Source organism: Pseudophryne corroboree, chromosome 3 (genome assembly GCF_028390025.1).
Source record: "Pseudophryne corroboree isolate aPseCor3 chromosome 3, aPseCor3.hap2, whole genome shotgun sequence".
Lineage (NCBI taxonomy): Eukaryota > Metazoa > Chordata > Amphibia > Anura > Myobatrachidae > Pseudophryne > Pseudophryne corroboree.
This window is the reverse complement of record NC_086446.1, coordinates 450,366,104-450,391,445: the sequence shown is the minus strand read 5'-3', so window position 1 is coordinate 450,391,445 and position 25,342 is coordinate 450,366,104. Positions and strand designations below refer to the sequence as shown.

Below are 25,342 nucleotides of genomic sequence, written 5' to 3'. Positions count from 1 at the left end.
TACCATCACAAGCATCCAAGTGCCGCCCCCAAACAAGTGCCACCCCCAGGCACGTGTCTCATGTGGCTAATGGGAAATTCACCACTGGTTACAGGTATTTTCTAGGTGTGGGGACGCACTTTTCTACGACACATCTAATCCCTGTAATGCACAGTATACTAGGGATCACCTAACATTGGTTAATGGAATGGTTTCCCTCACACCTCTACCTTTGTTTCTGTCACTCCACTGTCTGTTAAAATAAGAATTTACTTACCGATAATTCTATTTCTCGGAGTCCGTAGTGGATGCTGGGGTTCCTGAAAGGACCATGGGGAATAGCGGCTCCGCAGGAGACAGGGCACAAAAAGTAAAGCTTTAGTATCAGGTGGTGTGCACTGGCTCCTCCCCCTATGACCCTCCTCCAAGCCAGTTAGATACTGTGCCCGGACGAGCGTACATAATAAGGAAGGATTTTGAATCCCGGGTAAGACTCATACCAGCCACACCAATCACACTGTACAACCTGTGATCTGAACCCAGTTAACAGTATGATAACAGCGGAGCCTCTGAAAAGATGGCTCACAACAATAATAACCCGATTTTTGTAACTATGTACAAGTATTGCAGATAATCCGCACTTGGGATGGGCGCCCAGCATCCACTACGGACTCCGAGAAATAGAATTATCGGTAAGTAAATTCTTATTTTCTCTATCGTCCTAGTGGATGCTGGGGTTCCTGAAAGGACCATGGGGATAATACCAAAGCTCCCAAACGGGCGGGAGAGTGCGGATGACTCTGCAGCACCGAATGAGAGAACTCCAGGTCCTCCTTAGCCAGGGTATCAAATTTGTAGGATTTTACAAACGTGTTTGCCCCTGACTAAATAACCGCTCGGCAAAGTTGTAAAAGCCGAGACCCCTCGGGCAGCCGCCCAAGATGAGCCCACCTTCCTTGTGGAATGGGCATTTACATATTTTGGCTGTGGCAGGCCTGCCACAGAATGTGCAAGCTGAATTGTATTACACATCCAACTAGCAATAGTCTGCTTAGAAGCAAAAGCACCCAGTTTGTTGGGTGCATACAGGATAACAGCAAGTCAGTTTTCCTGACTTCAGCCGTCCTGGAACATATTTTCAGGGCCCTGACAACATCTAGCAACTTGGAGTCCTCCAAGTCCCTAGTAGGTGCAAGGCACCACAATAAGCTGGTTCAGGTGAAACACTGACACCACCTTAGGGAGAGAACTGGGGACGAGTCCGCAGCTCTGCCCTGTCCGAATGGACAAACAGATATGGGCTTTTTTGAGAAAAAACCACCAATTTGACACTCGCCTGGTCCAGGCCAGGGCCAAGATCATGGTCACTTTTCATGTGAGATGCTTCAAATCCACAGATTTGACTGGTTTTAAACCAATGTGATTTGAGGAATCCCAGAACTACGTTGAGATCCCACAGTGCCACTGGAGGCACAAAAGGGGGTTGTATATGCAATACTCCCTTGACAAAATTCTGGACTTCAGGAACTGAAGCCAATTCTTTCTGGAAGAAAATCGACAGGGCCGAAATTTGAACCTTAATGGACCCCAATTTGAGGCCCATAGACACTCCTGTTTTCAGGAAATGCAGGAAACGACCGAGTTGAAATTTCTTTGTGGGGCCTTCCTGGCCTCATACCACGCAACATATTTTCGCCACATGTGGTGATAATGTTGTGCGGTCACCTCCTTTCTGGCTTTGACCAGGGTAGGAATGACCTCTTCCGGAATGCCTTTTTCCCTTAGGATCCGGCGTTCCACCGCCATGCCGACAAACGCAGCTGCGGTAAGTCTTGGAACAGACATGGTACTTGCTGAAGCAAGTCCCTTCTTAGCGGCAGAGGCCATAAAACCTCTGTAAGCATCTCTTGAAGTTCCGGGTACCAAGTCCTTCTTGGCCAATCCGGAGCCATGAGTATAGTTCTTACTCCTCTACGTCTTATAATTCTCAGCACCTTAGGTATGAGAAGCAGAGGAGGGAACACATACACCGACTGGTACACCCACGGTGTTACCAGAACGTCCACAGCTATTGCCTGAGGGTCTCTTGACCTGGCGCAATACCTGTCCCGTTTTTTGTTCAGACGGGACGCCATCATGTCCACCTTTGGTATTTCCCAACGGTTTACAATCATGTGGAAAAAACTTCCCGATGAAGTTTCCACTCTCCCGGGTGGAGGTCGTGCCTGCTGAGGAAGTCTGCTTCCCAGTTTCCATTCCCGGGATGAAACACTGCTGACAGTGCTATCACATGATTTTCCGCCCAGCGAAAAGTCCTTGCAGTTTTTGCCATTGCCCTCCTGCTTCTTGTGTCGCCCTGTCAGTTTACGTGGGCGACTGCCGTGATGTTTTTCCCACTGGATCAATACCGGCTGACCTTGAAGCAGAGATCTTGCTAAGCTTAGAGTATTATAATTTTACCCTTAGCTCCAGTATATTTATGTGGAGAAAAGTCTCCAGACTTGATCACACTCCCTGGAAATTTTTTCCTTGTGTGACTGCTCCCCAGCCTCTCGGGCTGGGCTCCGTGGTCACCAGCATCCAATCCTGAATGCCAAATCTGCGGCCCTCTAGAAGATGGGCACTCTATAACCACCACAGGAGAGACACCCTTGTCCTTGGATATAGGGTTATCCGCTGATGCATCTGAAGATGCGATCCGGACCATTTTTCCAGCAGATCCCACTGAAAAGTTCTTGCGTGAAATCTGCCGAATGGAATTGCTTCGTAGGAAGCCACCATTTTTACCAGGACCCTTGTGCAATGATGCACTGTTTTTAGGAGGTTCCTGACTAGCTCGGATAACTCCCTGGCTTTCTCTTCCGGGAGAAACACCTTTTTCTGGACTGTGTCCAGAATCATCCCTAGGCACAGCAGACGTGTCGTCGGGATCAGCTGCGATTTTGGAATATTTAGAATCCACCCGTGCTGTTGTAGCAGTATCCGAGATAGTGCTACTCCGACCTCCAACTGTTCCCTGGACTATGCCCTTATCAGGAGATCGTCCAAGTAAGGGATAATTAAGACGCCTTTTCTTCGAAGAAGAATCATCATTTCGGCCATTACCTTGGTAAAGACCCGGGGTGCCGTGGACAATCCAAACGGCAGCGTCTAAAACTGATAGTGACAGTTCTGCACCACGAACCTGAGGAACCCTTAGTGAGAAGGGCAAATTTGGGACATAGAGGTAAGCATCCCTGATGTCCCCGGACACTATATAGTCCCCTACTTCCTGGTTCGTTATCACTGCTCTGAGTGACTCCATCTTGATTTGAACCTTTGTAAGTGTTCAAAAAAATTTTTAGAATAAGTCTCACCTAGCCTTCTGGCTTCAGTACCACAATATAGTGTGGAATAATACCCCTTTTCCTTGTAGTAGGAGGGGTAATTTAATTATCACCTGCTGGGAATACAGCTTGTGAATTTTTTCCCATACTGCCTCCTTGTCGGAGGGAGACCTTGGTAAAGCAGACTTCAGGAGCCTGCGAAGAGGAAACGTCTCTACATTCCAATCTGTACCCCTGGGATACTACTTGTAGGATCCAGGGGCCCTGTACGGTCTCAGCGCCATGCTGAGAACTTGTCAGAAGCGGTGGAGCGCTTCTGTTCCTGGGAATGGGCTGCCTGCTGCAGTCTTCTTCCCTTTCCTCTATCCCTGGGCAGATATGATCTTATAGGGACGAAAAGACTGAGGTTGAAAAGACGGTGTCTTTTTCTGCAGAGATGTGACTTAGGGTAAAAACGGTGGATTTTCCAGCAGTTGCCGTGGCCACCAGGTCCGATGGACCGACCCCAAAAAACTCCTCTTCCTTTATACGGCAATACACCTTTTTGCCGTTTGGAATCTGCATCACCTGACCACTGTCGTGTCCATAACATCTTCTGGCAGATATGGACATCGCATTTACTCTTGATGCCAGAGTGCAAATATCCCTCTGTGCATCTCGCATATATAGAAATGCATCCTTTAAATGCTCTATAGTCAATAAAATACTGTCCCTGTCAAGGGTATCAATATTTTTAGCCAGGGAATCCGACCAAGCCACCCCAGCTCTGCACATCCAGGCTGAGGCGATCGCTGGTCGCAGTATAACACCAGTATGTGTGTATATACTTTTTATGATATTTTCCAGCCTCCTGTCAGCTGGTCCTTGAGGACGGCCCTATCTATAGACGGTACCGCCACTTGTTTTGATAAGCGTGTGAGCGCCTTATCCACCCTAAGGGGTGTTTCCCAACGCGCCCTAACTTCTGGCGGGAAAGGGTATACCGCCCATAATTTTCTATCGGGGGGAACCCACGCATCATCACACACTTTATTTAATTTATCTGATTCAGGAAAAACTACTGTAGTTTTTTCACATCCCACATAATACCCTCTTTTGTGGTACTTGTAGTATCAGAAATATGTAACACCTCCTTCATTGCCTTTAACGTGTGGCCCTAATAAGGAATACGTTTGTTTATTCACCGTCGACACTGGATTCAGTGTCCCTGTCTGTGTCTGTGTCGACCGACTAAAGTAAACGGGCGTTTTAAAACCCCTGACGGTGTTTTTGAGACGTCTGGACCGGTACTAATTGTTTGTCGGCCGTCTCATGTCGTCAACCGACCTTGCAGCGTGTTGACATTATCACGTAATTCCCTAAATAAGCCATCCATTCCGGTGTCGACTCCCTAGAGAGTGACATCACCATTACAGGCAATTGCTCCGCCTCCTCACCAACATCGTCCTCATACATGTCGACACACACGTACCGACACACAGCACACACACAGGGAATGCTCTGATAGAGGACAGGACCCACTAGCCCTTTGGAGAGACAGAGGGAGAGTTTGCCAGCACACACCAAAAACGCTATAATTATATAGGGACAACCTTATATAAGTGTTTTCCCTTATAGCATCTGTTTTATATATTTCTAACGCCAAATTAGTGTCCCCCCTCTCTGTTTTAACCCTGTTTCTGTAGTGCAGTGCAGGGGAGAGCCTGGGAGCCTTCCCTCCAGCCTTTCTGTGAGGGAAAATGGCGCTGTGTGCTGAGGAGATAGGCCCCGCCCCTTTTTCGGCGGCCTCGTCTCCCGCTTTTAACGGATTCTGGCAGGGGTTAAATATCTCCATATAGCCTCCGGAGGCTATATGTGAGGTATTTTTAGCCAAAATAGGTTTTCATTTGCCTCCCAGGGCGCCCCCCTCCCAGCGCCCTGCACCCTCAGTGACTGCCGTGTGAAGTGTGCTGAGAGGAAAATGGCGCACAGCTGCAGTGCTGTGCGCTACCTTTAGAAGACTGAGGAGTCTTCTGCCGCCGATTCTGGACCTCTTCTTACTTCAGCATCTGCAAGGGGGCCGGCGGCAAGGCTCCGGTGACCATCCAGGCTGTACCTGTGATCGTCCCTCTGGAGCTGATGTCCAGTAGCCAAGAAGCCAATCCATCCTGCACGCAGGTGAGTTCACTTCTTCTCCCCTAAGTCCCTCGTTGCAGTGATCCTGTTGCCAGCAGGACTCACTGTAAAATAAAAAACCTAAGCTAAACTTTTCTAAGCAGCTCTTTAGGAGAGCCACCTAGATTGCACCCTTCTCGGCCGGGCACAAAAATCTAACTGGCTTGGAGGAGGGTCATAGGGGGAGGAGCCAGTGCACACCACCTGATACTAAAGCTTTACTTTTTGTGCCCTGTCTCCTGCGGAGCCGCTATTCCCCATGGTCCTTTCAGGAACCCCAGCATCCACTAGGACGATAGAGAAATTAAGACAGTGGATAGTAGAAGGGTTTGGGCATATTACAGCGCTGTACTGCGTAACTAATCTCATTTCTATTATGGTATATAATATGCTATAAATGTATTTTTCATTTTTTCAGGGAGAACGTCTGACGTCAGCTCCGGCCCCGATCAGCCTGTTCACATTGCGCTGTGGGAGTAATTCCTGGGCTGCAGACAGACTGCACGAAGTGGATTTTTGCAGCTCGGCGTACAACTTAGGATCGCACACTTGCACGGCGAATTTATCCTCCCCCTGTAGGCGGCGTATATCTGATCGCAGGACAGCAAAATTAGCAGCCCAGCAATCAGATCTGAATTAGGCCCACAGATACCATCGACGTGACATGACACAGATACCATCTATAATTTTGTAGGATGCAATAGAGAAATGAATGCTGTTTTAATTTTTAGAAGCTTTAGTAAATCTATCCCTTAGATTTATGAAAATAGCCACATGAATGTGGTGCCACCCTCATTGCTGCACATTATGTTGACTTACCGGGACTGGCAGCGTAATTGAGCAGCCGGTTCCCTTGCTTAGTGCGCTGCCCAGCATCCATCTCTCTTCAGGTGGCATGTGCGAGTGGGCCCAGGCTCGCTGGCTCCACGTGTGTCTTTTCACATGAGGATACGTGCTCCGCTTCTCGGCAGCATTAAAGGTGTTTTCACTCTGACGGCAAATATGAATCTGCAGCCTATTTAGGGAAGACTCTGAGCACTAGTCGGTCATTTACCAAGCTCCAGGGTTGCTTGTGATTCCAGTTTGTGTACCGGACTCTGCTTCACTTGGCTATGATTCTTTGCCTGTGCCCAGCCCTTGGCTTCTTATATTGTTCTGCTTCCTGCCTGTGCCCCAGACTTTGGTTTGTCCAACCGTACTGCTACTTTGCTTGTGACCCAGACCTTGGATCCCCTGACTACACTCGTTCCTAATGATTTTGTACCATGGCCCTCATTCCGAGTTGATCGCAAAGTTTTTCGGACGCACAACATATTCGCAAAGTTGCGTTAATTTAGTAAATTTGCGAACCTCCGCCCTCAACGTATTTTTGCAAATTCGCACGCAGTATTACACAAAGTGGGCGTACGCCAAATGACATCGCAGTAATGCGAAACCATCGCAGCATTGCGAAATCATCGCAATAACACATACTTAATCGTAAAAATACTAAGTTTGAGTATATTTACAAAGTTTTGCGTAAAAATGCACACTTTTAAGGTAAAACGCACAAAAATGTTTTTTTGGCCTATTAAGTGCAATGACACCTTTCCTTTTAAAGACCACAAGCCCTTTTCAATTACGAACCCAATTAGTGTAATGATTGATAATGTTCCAAAACAATTAAGTCTGAGAATAAAAAAAAATTAACACTTTGTTGCCATAATTGGCCATCAACATGTCAAAGTGTAATTTTTTTTTTTTTTTATTTCACTTTTTTAATTTTTAAAGGTGTTGTTTGTGAATGAAGGTGTTTACATGTTTCTTAACACAATAATCTCCTTTTTTTTTTTGGTAAAAATGTAACGTTAGATGTGTGTAATTTTTTGTACAAAACAAATTCTGCCTGCCAATCTGCTGATCCTTTTTTGCATTAATAAACACAACACCCGGTTAACTTTAATCAACTTTTTTATTTTTGTATTTGTTAATTTTTATTTTATTTTTTAAATCAAAGAATAAAAGTCATGCAAATTTTTGCAAATGGTCCACACAATCCATCATTCCTTGCAGGTGTTGGCGCATGGTGTAAAGTATCCCTGAAAAACTTGTGGGATCTCCAACTGCAACATCTGAAATTAAGATGCAACACAAACATTAATAACTTAATTACATTACTTATTAGCCAAGCAAGGCGCAAAGCACACTTAAATGCTGGCATGTCCAAACTGCTGGACTCCAGCTGTTGTGAAACTACATATACCAGCATGCCTTTACACAGTTTTGTGGTCAGGGAATGGCAAAGCTGTGTCAGGGCATGCTGGGATGTGTAGTTTCTCAACAGTTGGAGTGCCGCAGTTTGGACAGGCCTGCTTTAATGTCAAAGTTACTACATCCTGCCTGTTTTATGGTACAATCATTAGCAGAACACACAAGCCTGCTCAGCCTTTTAATCAGATTTTAAAGTGTTCCAGACCATGTGTTACATTTACTACTATGTGAGTTATATTTAAGATGGAACGTTGCCCATAGCAATCAAGCAAAAATATGATTATTATATTGTAGAAGTGGATCCCAATTTTTTAAGTATAATCTTATTGGTTGCTATGTCCGACATCCCATGTTAAAGATAACTACCATCTTCGTCAATGTGACACCATGTTGGCATTCATTCCCATTTGTTGTTTTATTTGTTTTTTATTTTTAGTGGGTTGGTCCTGCATCATCACACTGCATATCCACATCTTCAGAAGGCCAACATATCATAGCATTCCCACACTCCATGAAAGCTGCCCTTACTAAATAAGTGCAAACATGTTTGACTCGAACACTTATTAATTTTGAGAATGTAACTTTCACACAAAAAAACAGTGTGTCATTAGGCTGCATAACAAAGTGAAGCATGTGATTTTTAAGTGTAAATTTTCAGACTACACAGGCCCAAGTGTAAAAGGCAAACATACTAAACTCCACTCAGGTCTAACTGTTTCCCAGAAAAAGTAACACATATAAACCCTGTTCTCCTGGCAACCCTGGCTACCTAATGAGTGTCAACCTAGAGTGGACACACAAAACATTGCACACATACACACTGTACATATAATGACACTCACAAATATGTAAAGGCAACATGTACACCATGATGAAATGTTAAAATATTTTTCCAGGGTCCAAGAATTCAAACAGTACAACACTGCATGTTTTGGCATTGTAAGTGTAAGTGGGTAATCTTATTGTATAAAATTTAAATAAACTTACTTTCCTCGGAAACATCCAGACTCCCGGAATGTTCTGCAGGGGCTTCCTCTGCCCATTCACTTGGTGGGGATGTTGCCTGGATGGGGGAAGGCGGCTGGATGGGGGAAGGATGAGGGATTGGGGAAGGAGGAGGGATTGGGGAAGGAGGAGGGATTGGGGCAGGAGGCTGGATGGGGGAAGGAGGCTGGATTAGTGCCGCAATTTCAGAGGGGGGGTCTGATTGAGAGGGCGAGGGGGGCGGAGAGAAATTTAAAGCAATAGAGGGTGAGGGGGGTTCAGATGGGGATGTCGAAGTGGAAGGAGAAGGGGTATGGGAAGGAGGAGAAGGGGTCCCAGAAAGAGATGGCGAGGTGTGGTGAGAAGGGGAATGGAAAGTGGAGTGGGCCAGGGAAGCTGAGGGGGACTGGGAAGCTGAGGGGGACTGTGAAGATGAGGGGGACTGGAAAGCTGAGGGGGAGTGTGAAGGGGAGGGGGAGTGAGAAGGGGAGGGGGAGTGAGAAGGGGAGGGGGAGTGAGAAGGGGAGGGGGAGTGAGAAGGGGAGGGGGAGTGGGAAGGGGAAGGGGGTGGGGAGTTGTGCCGTTGTTGTTGTCCTAGAATGAAAATATTGTCCACATTTTTTAATCATGCAAAATTACATAGTATTGATTTTTAAATATAAATGTTATGTTACATGTTTTTTTTTTTAAATTTAAAATAGAAAATCAAACATGTTAAGATCCTCTTCATGTTGGCCATAGCAAACAAAATGAAGCCAAACTTTAACTTTGAAGCTCATTCCTTAATCTAGTCCATTGAGTCATAGTGATTTGTCTAGGCAACATCACCAGATTACTATTCAAGGGCCCTTATTATATAGCCAGCACTTATCAAGTATTTTGGACCAGTTTCCTGGCTGCTTCTTATTTCTTGGAAACATGCACTTGTTTCGTGTCACTTTACTACAGTCAGTACTGTTTCCCCTAACCACACACACTGACCTAATTTCCTAAAAAGGAGACTGAAGGTTGCAATTAGCCTACCACTTACTGTAAAATGTAGGTAATTCAAAGGGGATTACAGCTGGAATGTAGTTTGCAATTGTCCAAAAGCATGTGCTCTGCAGGGGTTGCATATATAACATGTGCAGAGAGAGTTAGATTTGGTGGACTTTTTCAATTATGGCCATGGAAAATACAGGCTGTTTAATTTTAACACAGCAAATTATTGAGATGCTTTAACACACCCCACCCAAATCTGACTCACTCTGCACATGTTACATATGCTTCCCCTGCAGTGCACATGGTTTTGCACAATGGTTTACAAAAAACCTTTTGCTAAAAATTGGGAAGATGAAGCATTATCACATTTTAAGCAAAAAATCTTATGTAATGTAACTTACTTCGGGTATGGAGAGCACGGATTTGCTGGCGGATCTCCGCCAACAAATCTGGAGTCCGCCTGCGGAGATCACTCCATCGCCTCTCGAGCTGGATGATTGTCCGCCTGCTGCGGACGCGAGTCCGCAGCAGGCGGCGGACCTCCGCGTAGGCCTCGCGCTTCACCCGATTGGGGATGAAGCGCCCAACGCGGCCTACGCGGCGGTCCATCACCGCTACCAGCACGCGGAGCTCCCGCCTGGAGAACGGTGCTGCACGCATCATGGCAATGGCGTTTTCCTTATTTGGGCATATATTTATAGTGTCTGTTAGCATGTGATTGGCCAAAAATATGTCATTTCTAATAACTTTATTGATCTTTGCAATGCTGTGAAGAGCAGAGTGTTATTTTGCACGAGCGGAAATTCGCATTAGCATAAGCAAAAATGTTTGTTAGAAACTATTAGAATAAACACACAGAGACACAGACTTTACTGAAAATTACTAAACATATCTGTGTACTCACCACAGGTCGTGTGATCATTCAGCTGGACAGTCACAAAGTGTCAAACATTGAGGATCATTTGTTTGTGTGTTTGTTTACATAATCAGTATTTGAGGATATAAAATAAATAAGGACACTATTTATTATCATTACAGTATTTAAATTATTACATAAACATTGTCAGCTTAACGTGTTTTTGTTTTTTGTGTTTAAAAAGAAAAAACCATTCAAACACAACAACAGCATTACCCAATCACTTTACAAGAACATACTAAATGCAATCATGTTTAAAAATACATAAGCATACTGGGTTGTATTATTTGTGCAAATATAAATGTTAAAAACACTATACCTGAAATGTTCTGCTACAATTCTTGCCCTCACTTGGCTCCCCCTCCGTGTCACACTCCCCCCACCGAAGCGTGGCACAACCCCTGGCTCCTCATCAGGCAATTCCTCTGCCTGAGGAAGCTCGACACTACTCCTTACCGCGATATTATGGAGTATTGCGCACAGGACCACTATTTTACTTGCCATCTCCGGCGAATACATGATGTCGCCACCCGTGCGGTGGAGCACACGAAAGCGCCCTTTCAGGACACCAATTGTGCGCTCCACCAGCTGCCTAGTGGCAGTAAGCGCGGAGTTAAATGCCATCTGTGGTCCTGGCCTGGGATTACGGTAAGGAGTCATGAGCCAGGGGGTGCAAGGATATCCACGGTCTCCTGTTGGAATAAAAGCAAAATTTTAGTTCACAATTTTCATATATTTTTGTAAGTTTGTAACTAAAATATTTGAGCAACAACTCACCCAATAACCACATGTCTGGTCGTTGACTTGATCTTAATCTCTGCCATATCCCTGATTGTCTAATGACATACGCATCATGGGAACTTCCTGTAAACTTTGCGTTCAGGGAAAGGATCTGGAGGGATGGCCCACAAACAACCATTACATTCAGAGAATGAAACAGTTTCCTGTTTCTATAAATTTCTTCATTATGTCTTGGTGGCTGAATAGCAACATGTGTGCCAACCACAACCCCAATAACATGTGGGAAGCGACTACCACCTTCCGCAAATTGCCGCTTCACCACATCTAGGGCACCAACATCCAAAGGCATAGCAATAAATTGCTTAACACGCTTGATGAAAGCCTGGCAGACACGTCGCAGGACCTTACTGAACTGGCCCTGCGACATGCCAACCAGGTCTCCAACAACATGCTGGAATGATCCTGTGGCCAAAAAATGTAACACTGCAAGGAATTGTGTCAATGGTGGTATTGCTGTAGGATACCGAATTTCAGACTCCAGATCACTCTCTATTATGGAGAGAGTGTCTAGGATTAGATGTGGTGGCAGCCGGTATCTACGCACCACCACATCATCTGGCATCCCAAAAAGTATGACACGGGTTCTGAAAATTGGTGGCCTAGCACGCCTCCGTTGCCTTGGTTGATGAGGAGCCGGTTGTGGGGCTGGCGGTTGGGGTGGGAGTGCTGGCGTGGGTTGGGGAGGTAGGGCTTCTGCCGCAATATGTATTGACATCACACACTTTTTGGAGAGAATGTTAAGAAATGTCAATTAAAAAAAAAACAAAGTTTTCCAAAATTTTACACAATAACTGTTTTTACAATTGTGGTGTCAACTTACTGCAGGAGCGTACATTTTTTCTGTGTTGAATTCATGTCAAAAATGCAAAAATAAAAAGCCAATAAAACTAAATTTAATATTTGGATATAAAAAACATATATTAATGCAAAAAATCTTTAGAAAAAAAATAAAAAAAAATAATAAGAAATTTAGTACCTAGTCCAGGAAAGACAAACACTACTTTGCAGATCAATCCTGGAAACCCCAAACACTTTGTTTAGCAAACTTTACACAAAAAATAAAAAAAATAAAAAAACACAAACAAGCACCAACACAGGCCAACGACACTTACCTGCTCCTAAAGAAATAAAGTCTTGTTTTTGTGGACCACACCCAAAAATAAAGACAAAATTGGTTTTTCTCACCAAAAAAAAAAAACCTACAAGAGAACACAAATGACAGTCAAAAACAGCATACAGACACTTCCAACAAACAAACTCCAACACAGGCCAACGACACTTACCTGCTCCTAAAGAAATAAAGTCTTGTTTTTGTGGACCACACCCAAAAATGAAGTCAAAATTGGTTTTGCTCACCAAAAAGTAGATTCCTACAAGAGAACACTAATGACAGTCAAAACAAAGAAGCACGGGAATATTTTCACAAATGGACTTGCAAAATATATATGTGTTATAAAAATTAAAACATTAAAATGTATTACAAAAACTTGCAAACACAAAAAAATTTAAAAAAAAACAGAATACTCACAAACGAAAATACACACAAAAAATGACTGTCTATATTCAAAACGCAAAGAAAAGGACAAAGGTATGCTTGACAATTACTCACTCTGCCAATTCCACTATCACCTTCCCGCACAAGCCAACAACTCAAACGCCAAACTACCAACACTTACAGCATGCACAGTAGGCCCTTAAATAAGCAGTGCAATCATTCAACAGAATAAGTGTACACCTGTGTGAATTAACGAGTCGCACGTAGGTATATAAGCGCACACACCTCGGCGTACACACGTCATCACAAACATGGCTTCTCGTGAGCAAATCGCAGCAGAGATAGACCGCATTGCAGAGCAGCAGATGGCATTGCAGAAACAACGGATAGAGTGTCAAAGGCGCTTGTTAGAATACGCCTCTGCGGAGGTTAATGCAGGACCTAGTACTCTGCAAATTTCTGCTTCTGAACCTCAAGAATTGAGTGTGGATACCCTGCCACACACACATAGTGAGCAAACTGAGGGAGAATTGACTTTAGCCACACAAACACAGCAGACAGAAGCTGCTAGTGAGGAGGAAGATGGAGATGACCAACCTGAAGAAACCTCACAGGCTACCTCCAGACGGAAAAAAAGACAGCCTGCATTCACTAAGAGGGAGTTGCGTGTCTTGGTCACGCAGGCCATGTCCAAAATACATAGGGGCCCCAAAAACATGGGGGCTGCTTCCAAAGAACGCATCTGGAGAGACATCACAAAATCTGTGAATGAAGTTGGCTCTGTCGTCAGAACATCACAGGAAGTGAGACGACGGTAAGTGCATCTTGACAATCCTTTTTCTGTGCTAAGTTGCCTAAAAAATGTAGTTACATGTCATGTTATGTCTAGCAAACACAAGCAGAACATGTGTGCTAGATATTTACTTTGAACAATAAGAAGACTCAACTTTTTCCCTCTTTCACAATATTTATGTAGGTGGGCCGACTTCAAATCCCGCCTGAAGGCAAAGAGGGCTGCGGAGTGGAATGCCTCAAGGGCAACAGGGGGGGGACCACCTGTCGCTGTGGAGTATACTGACTTGGAGGAGATGGCGATGGCCTGTGTGAGTTATGAGGAGGGCCAAGGGGTGTCTCATATGGACACGGACCTGCCTGAGATTGTGACGGGACATGACTTGGAAGGTAAGTTTACACATGTATTTGTCTGAAATTTGAACTGTATTAATAATCTTAAACTAATTTTGACTCCAACTTTTCCCCCACACATTCTTCTATTTGCTTGCCACAAAACACAGCACAGGGGGGTGAACAGTTTGAGTCACAGGCCGGTTATGTGGTTGAGGCTGAGGTGGAGGGACCTAGTGGGTCTGCCAGTGTGGGCCAACAAAACCCACCTATGCAGGTTCCTACTGGCCCCCCCACCCAACCCTCTGCTATCCCGGAGATCCTGCTTGAAATTGCTAGGTATGGTGAGAGCCTAAACACATTTCAAGACGGGGTCATCCGGGAGGTAAGCCAGATAACTGTCCGGCTCACTGAGATCCGAACCTGTGTTGAGCAAGGTGTTGCTCAACTCTGCCAAAGTCTGGCAGAGATCAGGCAGGCCCAAGAACAACTGGCCTCCTCAAACCAAAGCCTTGCAACTAACATCTTGCAAGGGCTCCAGGCCATCGCTGTCTCCCTTGCCCACAGTGGCAGAGAGCCAACCACATCGGCTCCCTCCCCTGCCCCTGCCCAGGAAGAACAGGACACTGGGCAGGCCCAACGAAGGTCACTCCGCAGACCAAGCAAAGAAGATCAGCCTCAGGCGGGGCCAAAAAGAAGAAAGTGATGTCTCTCCAGATGGGCAGCACCCATGTTTTTGTAGTTGCCTCTATGTTATTTTGGACTTGGCTTGTGTGGCCAGAATGGATCACTCCCTCTTAGTGAAATGTCTTTTTTTCTGTTTGGAGGAATTGTAGCCTGTGAGTTTCTTTTAAAAAACAACAGAGCCATCTTCCTCTCACTAGTGTGCTGTGTATTGTTGTGTTTGTGTGGTGGATACTAATTATTTCTCAGTTTGTGTCACATTTTTGTGTGGCAGGGTGTGAAATATGTTGAATTTATGAATTTATAAGATACTTTTGTCAGAAGCAGAAATTTGCAGAGTACTGAGTTCTGCAATATAATTTTTGTCAGTGCCATCTGCTTGGTGCTTGGTCTATCTCTGCCTGTGAGACTCATGTGGAGCCATGTTTAAATGTTGGATCATATTATTTCTGAAATAAAAAATATAATTTCAAAATGTGTGCAATTTCTTGAAGGTAATGCATTAGCAAAATCTTACTTACAAAAATATTATGTCAACATATAGACACTTGGTGACCAATCTGCTAATTCTCCTTCAAATTTTTTTTGAATAAAAAAAAAAGGTATGTTTTGCACCACACTTTAATGTCCATATTAATAAAACAGACACGACAACTTGATAAAATATCTTTGGACAACATGACATCATTGAAAACATTGACAGATGTTAAAAACCTATATTATTGTGACTTTGAAAAATAAATCATAGTGTATGCGGCATTATGTGGGTGTTGGTTAATTGATCAGAATGTTGCAGAATTATCTAACTTTAAATAAAAATGTAACTTGTTTGTATTTAGTAGTCTAACACACATTCAAACATTTCTGCACAATGCTTACACACCAAGTTAAACACAAATAACAACCTTATTTAACAGTGTGTGAGATTAATATGTGAGTAGAATAAACATGTAATGTGTGTTCAGTCAATTGCTGGTTGGTAACTTTCATGGGCTCAGTAATTAACAAGTAATTGAACATCAGATGAATGTGCTCTCCAATTAACTGCTAATTACTGCATACACACTTGTACCAGTACTTCGCAAATGTAGAGTAACTGCAGACCTACTCTGCTGCTGCGTGAATGTTGCTACGGTTTCCTATGTTAGTTTTAACAGCGACAAAGTTTATGTGCGAAAAACACGCCCATTGCAAGTTGCATACTCCCACACAGTACGCCCACTTTCACGCCCATGTCGGAGCATTGCGAAGTCTCGCCTCCGCCACGCCCACGCCACTCCTTGTTTTCGTTTGGCAGTTACGGCTTTTTTTGTCCAAAGTAATTTTGCACAGTTGTCGTACGTATGTCTTCGCGCATGCGTAATCACGCATTTGCGCATGCGCAGATACTTACATTTCGGACATTTGCGATGCGATGACTCTTAGCGATCAACTCGGAATGAGGGCCCATGTTTCTGCTGCAATCCCACATTGTCTCCACTGGAGGATTGAGTGCAAAAGTACCTTAATACATAGGTACAAAAAACACAATACAGGGCCTCATTCAGACCTGACACCAGACAGCGGACATCTGCAAATCCATTCGCATTTTACTCATCATCGAATGATTTTTCCATTCTGTGCAGTCTGTGTGTAGCCCAGGGCTTACTCCTACAGTGCGAAAAAAACAGGCTGAGCATTTTTCCTGACACTCCCAGAAAACGGACAGTTACCACTCCCAAATTCCCACTTCCTGTCAATCAGTGTGCGTTCGCATAGCGATGATAAAAGATGCAGGATTTTTTCGCAGTTTGGCCTCGTGCCGATCCATATGCATGCGCAATCATTCGATAACCGGCCGCTGTGCGATTTCGCACAACACCAGACTGGTCAGAAGCATGTATATGGTCAAAGTATATACGATAGCTCTCTGCTGGAAAATATATTACAATTTGATAGCCTTATTATTATAGTTTTTATTATTGTCATTCGTTTATTTATAGTACATGATAATACTCCAGAGTGCTAGACAGAAGGGAAAACAGAGTGTACATTTACATTAAACACAGGAAATACGAGTAGATGAGTAGAAGCACATATAAAGTTGAGACGGTCCTGCTCATGGGAGCTTACACAGTGTTGGACTGGGGCATGAAGGGCCCACCAGGGAAATGCAGCAGCTGGAGCCTGCTGAGGGGGCGTAGCCAGTTGCTGAGTGGGTGTGGCCATCCACTTGAGGAGTGTATCCATCCACCAAAGAATACAGAATAATATTATGCAGTCATAGATACACAGACACAGCCCTGAATATGTTGCACTAGCATACCACTGACCCACTACATTACGCAATATACAAAACAAAGATAAGCACACAGCCTAAACACTACTGTAAATTAGTCATACTGGTGAAAAGACAATACCACTATGACACTAGTAAGAGGCTATGGGGTGTGGGTTTGATTTGATTTGTGTGGAGTTTGTATGTTTCTATAAATAATAAATATAAAAAATAAACAATTCTAGTATTATACAGTCACAACTTACAGTACAACTGGTATACAGCAGATTACAGTTAAAAAGCTGCAAGTTTATGTAGTGCTATAACTAAACCCCAGGCGAGAGACACACACTGCCACTCACACACACACATTTTGTAGTGGCGATAGCAGTGATCCTTGGCAGTGGTACATGTTGCACTGCTTAGTAATAAATCTATTAGTGCAGTACACACTTGCCAACATTCTATCTCCCCCCTCCGGGAGTGGGCCAGCAGGGGATGATGGGGGGGGATGGCGCAACATAGGGGTGTGTTGGGGGACGTAATACCAAATAGGGGGCATGTTCACGTGACCGTGTTATTGCAGCCTCGCCCCCGCTACACAATGCCGAGATCACCTAGGTGATCAAGCCCAGGCACGGTGTAATGTTCCTTCTATTCAGCTCTACAGGTCTCTCCATTACAGGGAGAGACCGCACAGCAGAAGGACACAGGACCCTCCACTCACACCCTCTTACAGGCAGGGGCGGATTTAGGGGTAAAGGCGTCCCTAGGCCCAACAGTAACGGTTGCCCCCCACTTGTTTAAGTTTATAATTTTCATTGTTTATAAGCTTTCATTTGATAATAGCCAATTAATAGCCTAATAAAAAGCCACTATGACATTATTTTTTAAATTACTGAATGTATACATATTTACTAAGAAGGACAGCTTATAGGGGTAGTACGTGCATGTCCTACCCATTTACAGTCCATTCAAGATGGCATATGGTACAGTACAGTGGCAATATTTTGCAGGCTGACAGTACCATCACAAGCATCCAAGTGCCGCCCCCAAACAAGTGCCACCCCCAGGCACGTGTCTCATGTGGCTAATGGGAAATTCACCACTGATTACAGGTATTTTCTAGGTGTGGGGACGCACTTTTCTATGACACATCTAATCCTTGTAATGCACAGTATACCAGGGATCACCTAACATTGGTTAATGGAATGGTTTCCCTCACACCTCTACCTTTGTTTCTGTCACTCCCGTTCTTATCCACTGTCTGTTCAATTAAGACAGTGGCAGGTAGAAGGGTTTGGACATATTACAGCGCTGTACTGCGTAACTAATCTCATTTCTATTATGGTATATAATATGCTATAAATGTATTTACATTATTCGGCACACAGCATGGCACAACCGAGCTGAATGTGATACACTGCTCTCTCCTATAATTAATAATCACTATGGAACAGAGAATGCTATAATGATCGATATCAGCTCAATCTATTCCACTATATTGTCACCGTTATTGACGTTTTATGTGTGCTTGGACAGATAACTAGTGGATTAACTGCACCTGGCAATACTAAATTCAATGGATACTGGGGGTTATTCAGAGATAAACGCAGAGGGCTGCCTACGCAGCCAGATCTGAATTCATCTCTGCACATGCTAGGGGCCACCCAGCACAGGGCAAGGCCACCCAGCATGTGTGAGGCTGCCTCCCGATGCGTTCGCAATATAATTGCAGACGCATCGGAACTAATGTTGATCCCTGGTGTCAGACGGAATTACTCCTGTAGCTAGAGACTGGTTAAATATTTCTGTTATTGGTGTTACCAGCATCTTATTAAGCTCTTTTAGTATCTTTGGATGTATCCCATCTGGCCCCACTGATTTATCCACTTTCAGTTTTGAGAGTTCTGTTAGGATCTTCTCCTCTGTAAATGTACTCAGAGCTGTCTTAACAGCAGTGTAGGCCCCTGGGCACAGCAATGCACTGGGGCCCCTCTACTCACCCATCAGCGGTAGGGGTGGGGGGTGCTGTCAGCGGCAGCTTTGATGTTCCGCGGGGGGTAGGGGGGTTCTATCTTTTGCTCATCATGTAGGACCTGGAGAAATAATTTCTGCTAATTTCTCCTTTACTGCACAAATGGGGCGGGAAGGAGAACACTAAACTGTAGAAGGGGACATTGTGCTGAATGAAGGGGCCCTGGTACATGGCTTCCAGGGTGGTAGGGGGGTGTTTAATACACAGGGGAGGGGTGATTAGTGGAGAGGGCTTAATATTTATCATTTCTGGGAGTTAGGGCAGCTTGCTTTACTGCAGATAACTCCAGTTCCTGGAATTAGATTTCTTAGCTTTAATGGGATAAAAAAAACGAGAGAGTGCCACCTTTCAGGAGGTACTGGGGACTTGGGGATCAGACTTCAGGAGCCAGAACAATCCACCAACAAAAATATAAAACTGCATACCAGGCGTGTGGAGCTGGAGCAGAGACCAACTGCTTGAAGGCTGATATCTCTGGTTCTGGGCATACTAGAGACAAGCGGTCAGTGTCCACTGAAAGGGGAGAGTCCCAGCTTTTGGAGAGTACCTCAGAAAAACTGTAAGTCAGACAGAACCCTAGATATCTGGCTGGGAAGAATAATTAACAGGCTTGGATGGGGACCACTGCTTTGAAGTCGGATATCTCCGGTTCCCCAGGGCCGATTTTCAAAAATCTGGTACCCCTGGAAAGAGGGGACCCTCAGCTATCAGCCTAGGGCCCTTTTACTCCTAGGGCCCTTGGGCAAGAGCCCATTGAGCCCATACGAAAAGACGGCCCTGAATGTACTTGTATATAACAAATTTTTATGAATGTTCTTACAACTTAAATGTAGCCCCTTCCCCTCACTATCTAGAGTGAATACTGAGCAAAAATAATTATTTAAATGATCTGCTATTGCCTTGTCTCCTTCGACCAGACTCTCACTCACTGTTTTAAGTCTTATTATCCCTCCGTCTGCGTATCTCCTTTCCCTTACTTATACTGTATAACTAAAAATAAGTTTTGTCTCCTTGACCTACTGACTGGGCCATTTTCTCTTCCGCTTGTGCCTTCCGCCTGACAATATACTCCTCTTCATTATTTTTAAGACTGCTTATATTTCCTAAAGGCCATCTTTTTAGCATTCACACTAGTTGATACCTGTTTTGTAAACAACACTGGCTTCCTTTTCCTTGTAGAACATGCAAAAGAGCACTCCCAGTTTACGTCAGGTAGATTAAAGTCTCCCATGACTAGGGAATCCCAGGATTGGAGCCTGCAAATAGAGGGGGGTTTCCAAATGCAATCCACAGTCTCCCACTTTGCAGAACATTTGAGCAAGCATGAGAGTCTGGGGGAGAAGTAGAAGAACCTAGTACCGACCCTGGACATTAATATACACATTAGTCTTTTTATACACTGGATACTCTATGGAGTACAGTATTAATATTTAATCCTATAGATGGTTTATAGTATAGGCTGTGTAAAACATAATTAATATAAATAAAATAAGTGGTCAGTAAAAGGTTAAATATCCCATGATAAATACATAAATAAATAAATACACAAACATAATAGAACCAGTAGGAAACAGAACTGCACTTTCCAAGCACACATTCTTCCACCTCATGGCAAGGTTCCTGTCTCTTCTTCCTGGCAGCTACTTTCTGGTCCAGTGGACTGACTGAGAGCTCAGATTCACAGAAACTGCAAACTTGGTAGAAGAAGCTGCTACACTGGATATTTGCTGCAGCTCTGTCCCTTAAACTGCATGATTTGGCAGCAGCTTTAGTAATCGTATTATATACTTTTGCTATTGCTGTCATAATCTGAGGCGCTGGGCAAGAGGAGGGTGTGTACCGGACAATCGATAACCCCCCCTCTCCATCCCCCTTCATCCCTGCATTTGCCTATGAGGGGGAAGAGGGAGGGAGCTTGAAAGTTTTATATTTTCATTGCCCAACTCAGTATTAGGTATACCCTGGGAGTTCCTGGGATAGAGATCTTTTTTTTTTTTTTTTACTTCCCCACTCATGACTTCTCTACTCATGACTAGTATCTCCCCTTTTAAAGCTATTTTTAGTGATGTCCTGCAACAGTTTCCTGTCCAGTTTTTCCCCCTGGGGGCCTATAGATCAGCCCAGTAAGAATAATGGCCCTCATTCCGAGTTGTTCGCTCGCTAGCTACTTTTAGCAGAAATGCAAACACAAAGCTGCCGCCCTCTGGGAGTGTATCTTAGCATAGCAGAATTGCTAACGAAAGATTAGCAATTCTGCTAATATTAGCAGAATTGCTAACGAAAGCAATTTCCTTGCAGTTTCTGAGTAGCTCCAGACCTACTCCTAGGTTGCGATCACCTCAGTCCGTTTAGTTCCTGGTTTGACGTCACAAACACGCCCAGCATCCGACCAGCCACTCCTCCGTTTCTCCAGTCACTCCTGCGTTTTTTCCTGGCACGCCTGCGTTTTTTAGCACACTCCCTGAAAACAGCCAGTTTCCGCCCAGAAACACCCACTTCCTGTCAATCAGCAGAGCGATTGAAAAGCTTTGTTCGCCTGTGAGTAAAATAGCATAGTTTTGTGTAAATTTGCTTAGCGCGTGCGCCCTGAGATGCATACGCATGCGCAGAACTGCCAGATTTTAGCCTATTAGCAATTCTGCTAAAATTAGCAGCGAGCGAACAACTCGGAATGAGGGCCAATGTTCTTCTCCTACATTTTTATGGTCACCCAAAGGGCCTTAGTTTCTTTGTCAATATTTTGTAGTAAAGCAGCATTAATTCTCTTTTTCACATAAATTGCTGCCACGTTTCCTTTCCTCCAATCTTTCTTTTCTAAATAAAGTGAAACCTGGTAATAGCTATGTCCCATTCATGTTTTACATTGCACCAAGATTCCATAATATCCACAATAACCAAATCATCTCTTGTCACTATTGCAATTAGTTCTTGAATTTTTGGCCTAATTCAGTAAGGATTGCAAATTCTGCTAATTAGCAGAATTTGCAATACTTCTGTTCGCATGCTGGGGGCCGCCTATCGCAGGGCAAGGCCACCCAGCATGCTGACTGCCGCCTCCCCCCCTTCAACAAGCAGAAATTGCGATCGCATCGCAATTTCAGCTTGTTAGCAGAAATTAAGGTTGCCTCCTGCCGACGCAGCTTAGCTTGCGGCCACAGCAGGCCCGCCGCCATGTTTCCGATCGCGGTTACTGCATGTGATGTCACGCAGCCGCCGCGATCACGTTCCCCCCAAAAAACCCGTCTCTGCCCTGGAAACAGAATGTTGCCGCCCTCCCTGTCCCGCAACCGCCTCTGCCTGATTGACAGGCAGAGGCAATCACATTTCCTGCACCCTCCTTCCCCGCAGAAAATGCCGGCACATGTGCAGAACGGTCGCTGTGCATGCGCCCACATCTTTTTCGTATTTTTTGCGGTTGGATTGCATTCCGCAATCCAACCTGAACATAGGCGTGCGCATGGGGGGTGCCTGGTGCGCACAGGCACCCCCTAATGTCTGTCACCCCCTCACACCTGCTACTGCAATATCGGAGATCGCCAAGTGTGCTAATTTCTGTCCTCCCGCCCATTGCGCCCGCCACCCCCTCCGCTCACTCTGGTTGTCATTCATTTGTATGGTGCAGCATCACTGACGTAATCCTACTCCCAGTTCCTCTAACCTGTGGGACGTGTCGTGATGATGTCATGCCGCGTGCATGCACGCTCATGCTCCCACCCACGCTCTCTCTCTCCTCATCATGTGCCAACGCCACAGAATACAGCGTTCCTCTTGGAGGAGGACAAGTTCAAATTCAATATCAATATATATTTTGAGAGATTAGGATATAATCTATGGTAATAAAATATACAAATTTAACATATATTAAACAGATTTGATAGATAGATAGATAGATAGATAGATAGATAGATAGATAGATAGATAGATAGATAGATAGATAGATAGATAGATAGATATCTGTGCATCAATTCTCTATATCAGTGGTACTCAAACTCGGTCCTCAGTGCATGTTTTGCAGGTAACCCAGCAGGTGCACAGGTGTACTCATTACTCACTGACACATTTTAAAAGGTCCACAAGTGGAGATAATTATCTCTCTTGTGATTCTGTGAGGAGACCTGGAAAACATGCACTGTGTGGGGTCCTGAGGACCGAGTTTGAGAACCTGTGCTCTATATTATACGCCTGATAGGTGGTGCTAGACACGCCCATTAGGTGGTGTAAGACATGCCCAATAGGCTGTGCTAAACATGCTCTTCTAATCGTGCACCCCCTAATAAAATGTCCTGCGCACGCCTATGAACCTGAATTAGGCCCATTATCTCACAAGCTCCTAGCATTTACACACATAGCTCTAAGGGGGAGATTCATTTGCAGACCGGAAAAATTCCCACAGCTGCAGGGTTTTCCTATTCAATTGCAGGACTGAAAACAAGACGTGGTGATTGCTATAGAAATCACAGCACACCTTAGGCTGGAAAGGATCTTCAGACTATGCCAGTTTCCAGTAGTAATGCCCTTTATAGCACATTATGCCACACATTAGTATCCCTTATACCACACTTGCCAACTTTGCTGCCTCCTCTTCCGGGAGGTGGCAGCATTTTGGGTGTATGGGGGTGTGGCCAGCAGCAAGATAGGCGGTTCCGGTGGCGTGACAAGAGGCAATGTCTGCTGTCCGGGGGCGTGGCCGATAGGAAAGTGGGTAGTCCGGGGGCGTGGCATCAGGATCGCGTCATAATGGCTCCACCCCCCGCTATGCAGTGCCGAGAAAATAGGCACTGTATAGCGGGGAGCAGAGCTATGATGACGCGATTCAGTGCGAATCGCGTCATCTGATCCTCTCGGACCGCCCACTTGTTCTCTGCTGCGGGCGGCCAAGGAGGGGTGTGGAGGGGCTGCAGGGAAAGCGGGAGGCTTGCCCACCTTTCCGGGGGGCCGGGAGGGCCACCCAATTTTCAAGAGCCTCCCGGCCATTCCAGGAGGGTAGGCAAGTATGCCTTATACATCTTAAGGTGCATAGAGGAGAGGGAGAGATGAGAGAGAGAGGGGTGAAGGAGAGAGCCAGCTCAAATTTGGAATGGCAATTAAACTAAACATATACTTACCAGTTTCATGCGCCCTCTGGTGGCCCCGCCCCTGTTGCTAGATAATGCTGGTGTCGGTATGAGCAAGCATGCACACCCAGCTGAGCGCAGCCCAGGATTGGATTCCTGGATCGGGTGCTCTCGTCAGAACACACAGCTCCCCAGTCCCTGTCAGCATTGCCTGGTCGCTCGACTCTTCCCACCAGAGAAGAGACTTAAGTGTAGGGGATAGCACAGTGCACCTTTTATATATCTGGTGTTTTATATATCTGAGGACAAAGTGCTTGCAGGTACTCTGTGCTGCAGCATGCGACAGCCTCCCTATGGATCTTCCACTGACCCCGAGTACAGGACCGGCCGGGGGGAGGTTGAAGCAGCTGGCTGGAGGAGCTGGATGGAGGTCTCAAAGCCCCCTCAAATCTGGCACCCGAGGCATGTGCCCCCTTAGTCCCCCTAGTTGCGGCCCTGATAAGATATACCACAAGTAAAACTATTCCATCATGGGCCAGTTCAGATTTAACTGCTTCATCTTTATTAATAAATAGGAGAGAGTTTGTGTAACATTTAAAAAAAGCTATAGCAGACAACTATAGTAAGTTGCTTTATTATACAATATGGTTATATAGTATGTAATAGAATGAGCTATACAATGCATATTATGGAAGTGCCATTGAATGACATATATTCTCCCCCAGGGACAGAGATAACAATTTGTAACCATGCAGAATGATTGTTTCAGGCTACGGTTCGTAAATTATTATCTAGTTTCCCTGTAAGTTAAATTCTCTTTCATTACATACTTTCATGTGCTGGGGGTCTCTCTGACATCTACTCTCTCATAGAGATTGGTCTCTAAGCAGCCAGAAGCACATATGAAGCAAGAGGGAAACTTCTCAGCAGTGTAACACTGTGACGGGAAAGTACCATTACCTGCCTTTCCGCAGTGACAATTACTGCATAGCATTCATACATGCTTATAATATATGCATATACTTCTATACAAGATCAGCAGAGGTAGAATATACTGTACAAGTTACAGATCAAGACAGGTAAAAGAATGCACAGGATTATATCAAATCCAATTGCAAAGTTTAGTATTTATTACAAAGCTAGCAATTTATTTTCCACCCCCACAGTTAAAAAGACCCTGTTAACAAGTTCAATATTGGATTTACATTTTTTGTTACATAGGGCCTGATTCTGAGTCGCACAAAATCCGCAAGCAATGCCTTTGGTCACGTAGTTGAGTGATTATTTGCAACTGCGCA

At 44.8% G+C, this 25,342-nt stretch overlaps 1 long non-coding RNA gene across 1 annotated transcript; it reads right to left on the bottom strand.

Moving 5' to 3' along the window:
- Window positions 1-7,481: 7,481 nt before the first annotated feature.
- Window positions 7,482-11,490, bottom strand: LOC135057890 (uncharacterized). The gene is made up of 3 exons (XR_010244441.1): window positions 10,579-11,490; window positions 8,697-9,287; window positions 7,482-7,570 (listed from the first exon to the last, which is right to left on the bottom strand). It is a non-coding gene; the product is annotated as an uncharacterized LOC135057890 (long non-coding RNA).
- Between the last annotated feature and the right edge of the window lie 13,852 nt (window positions 11,491-25,342).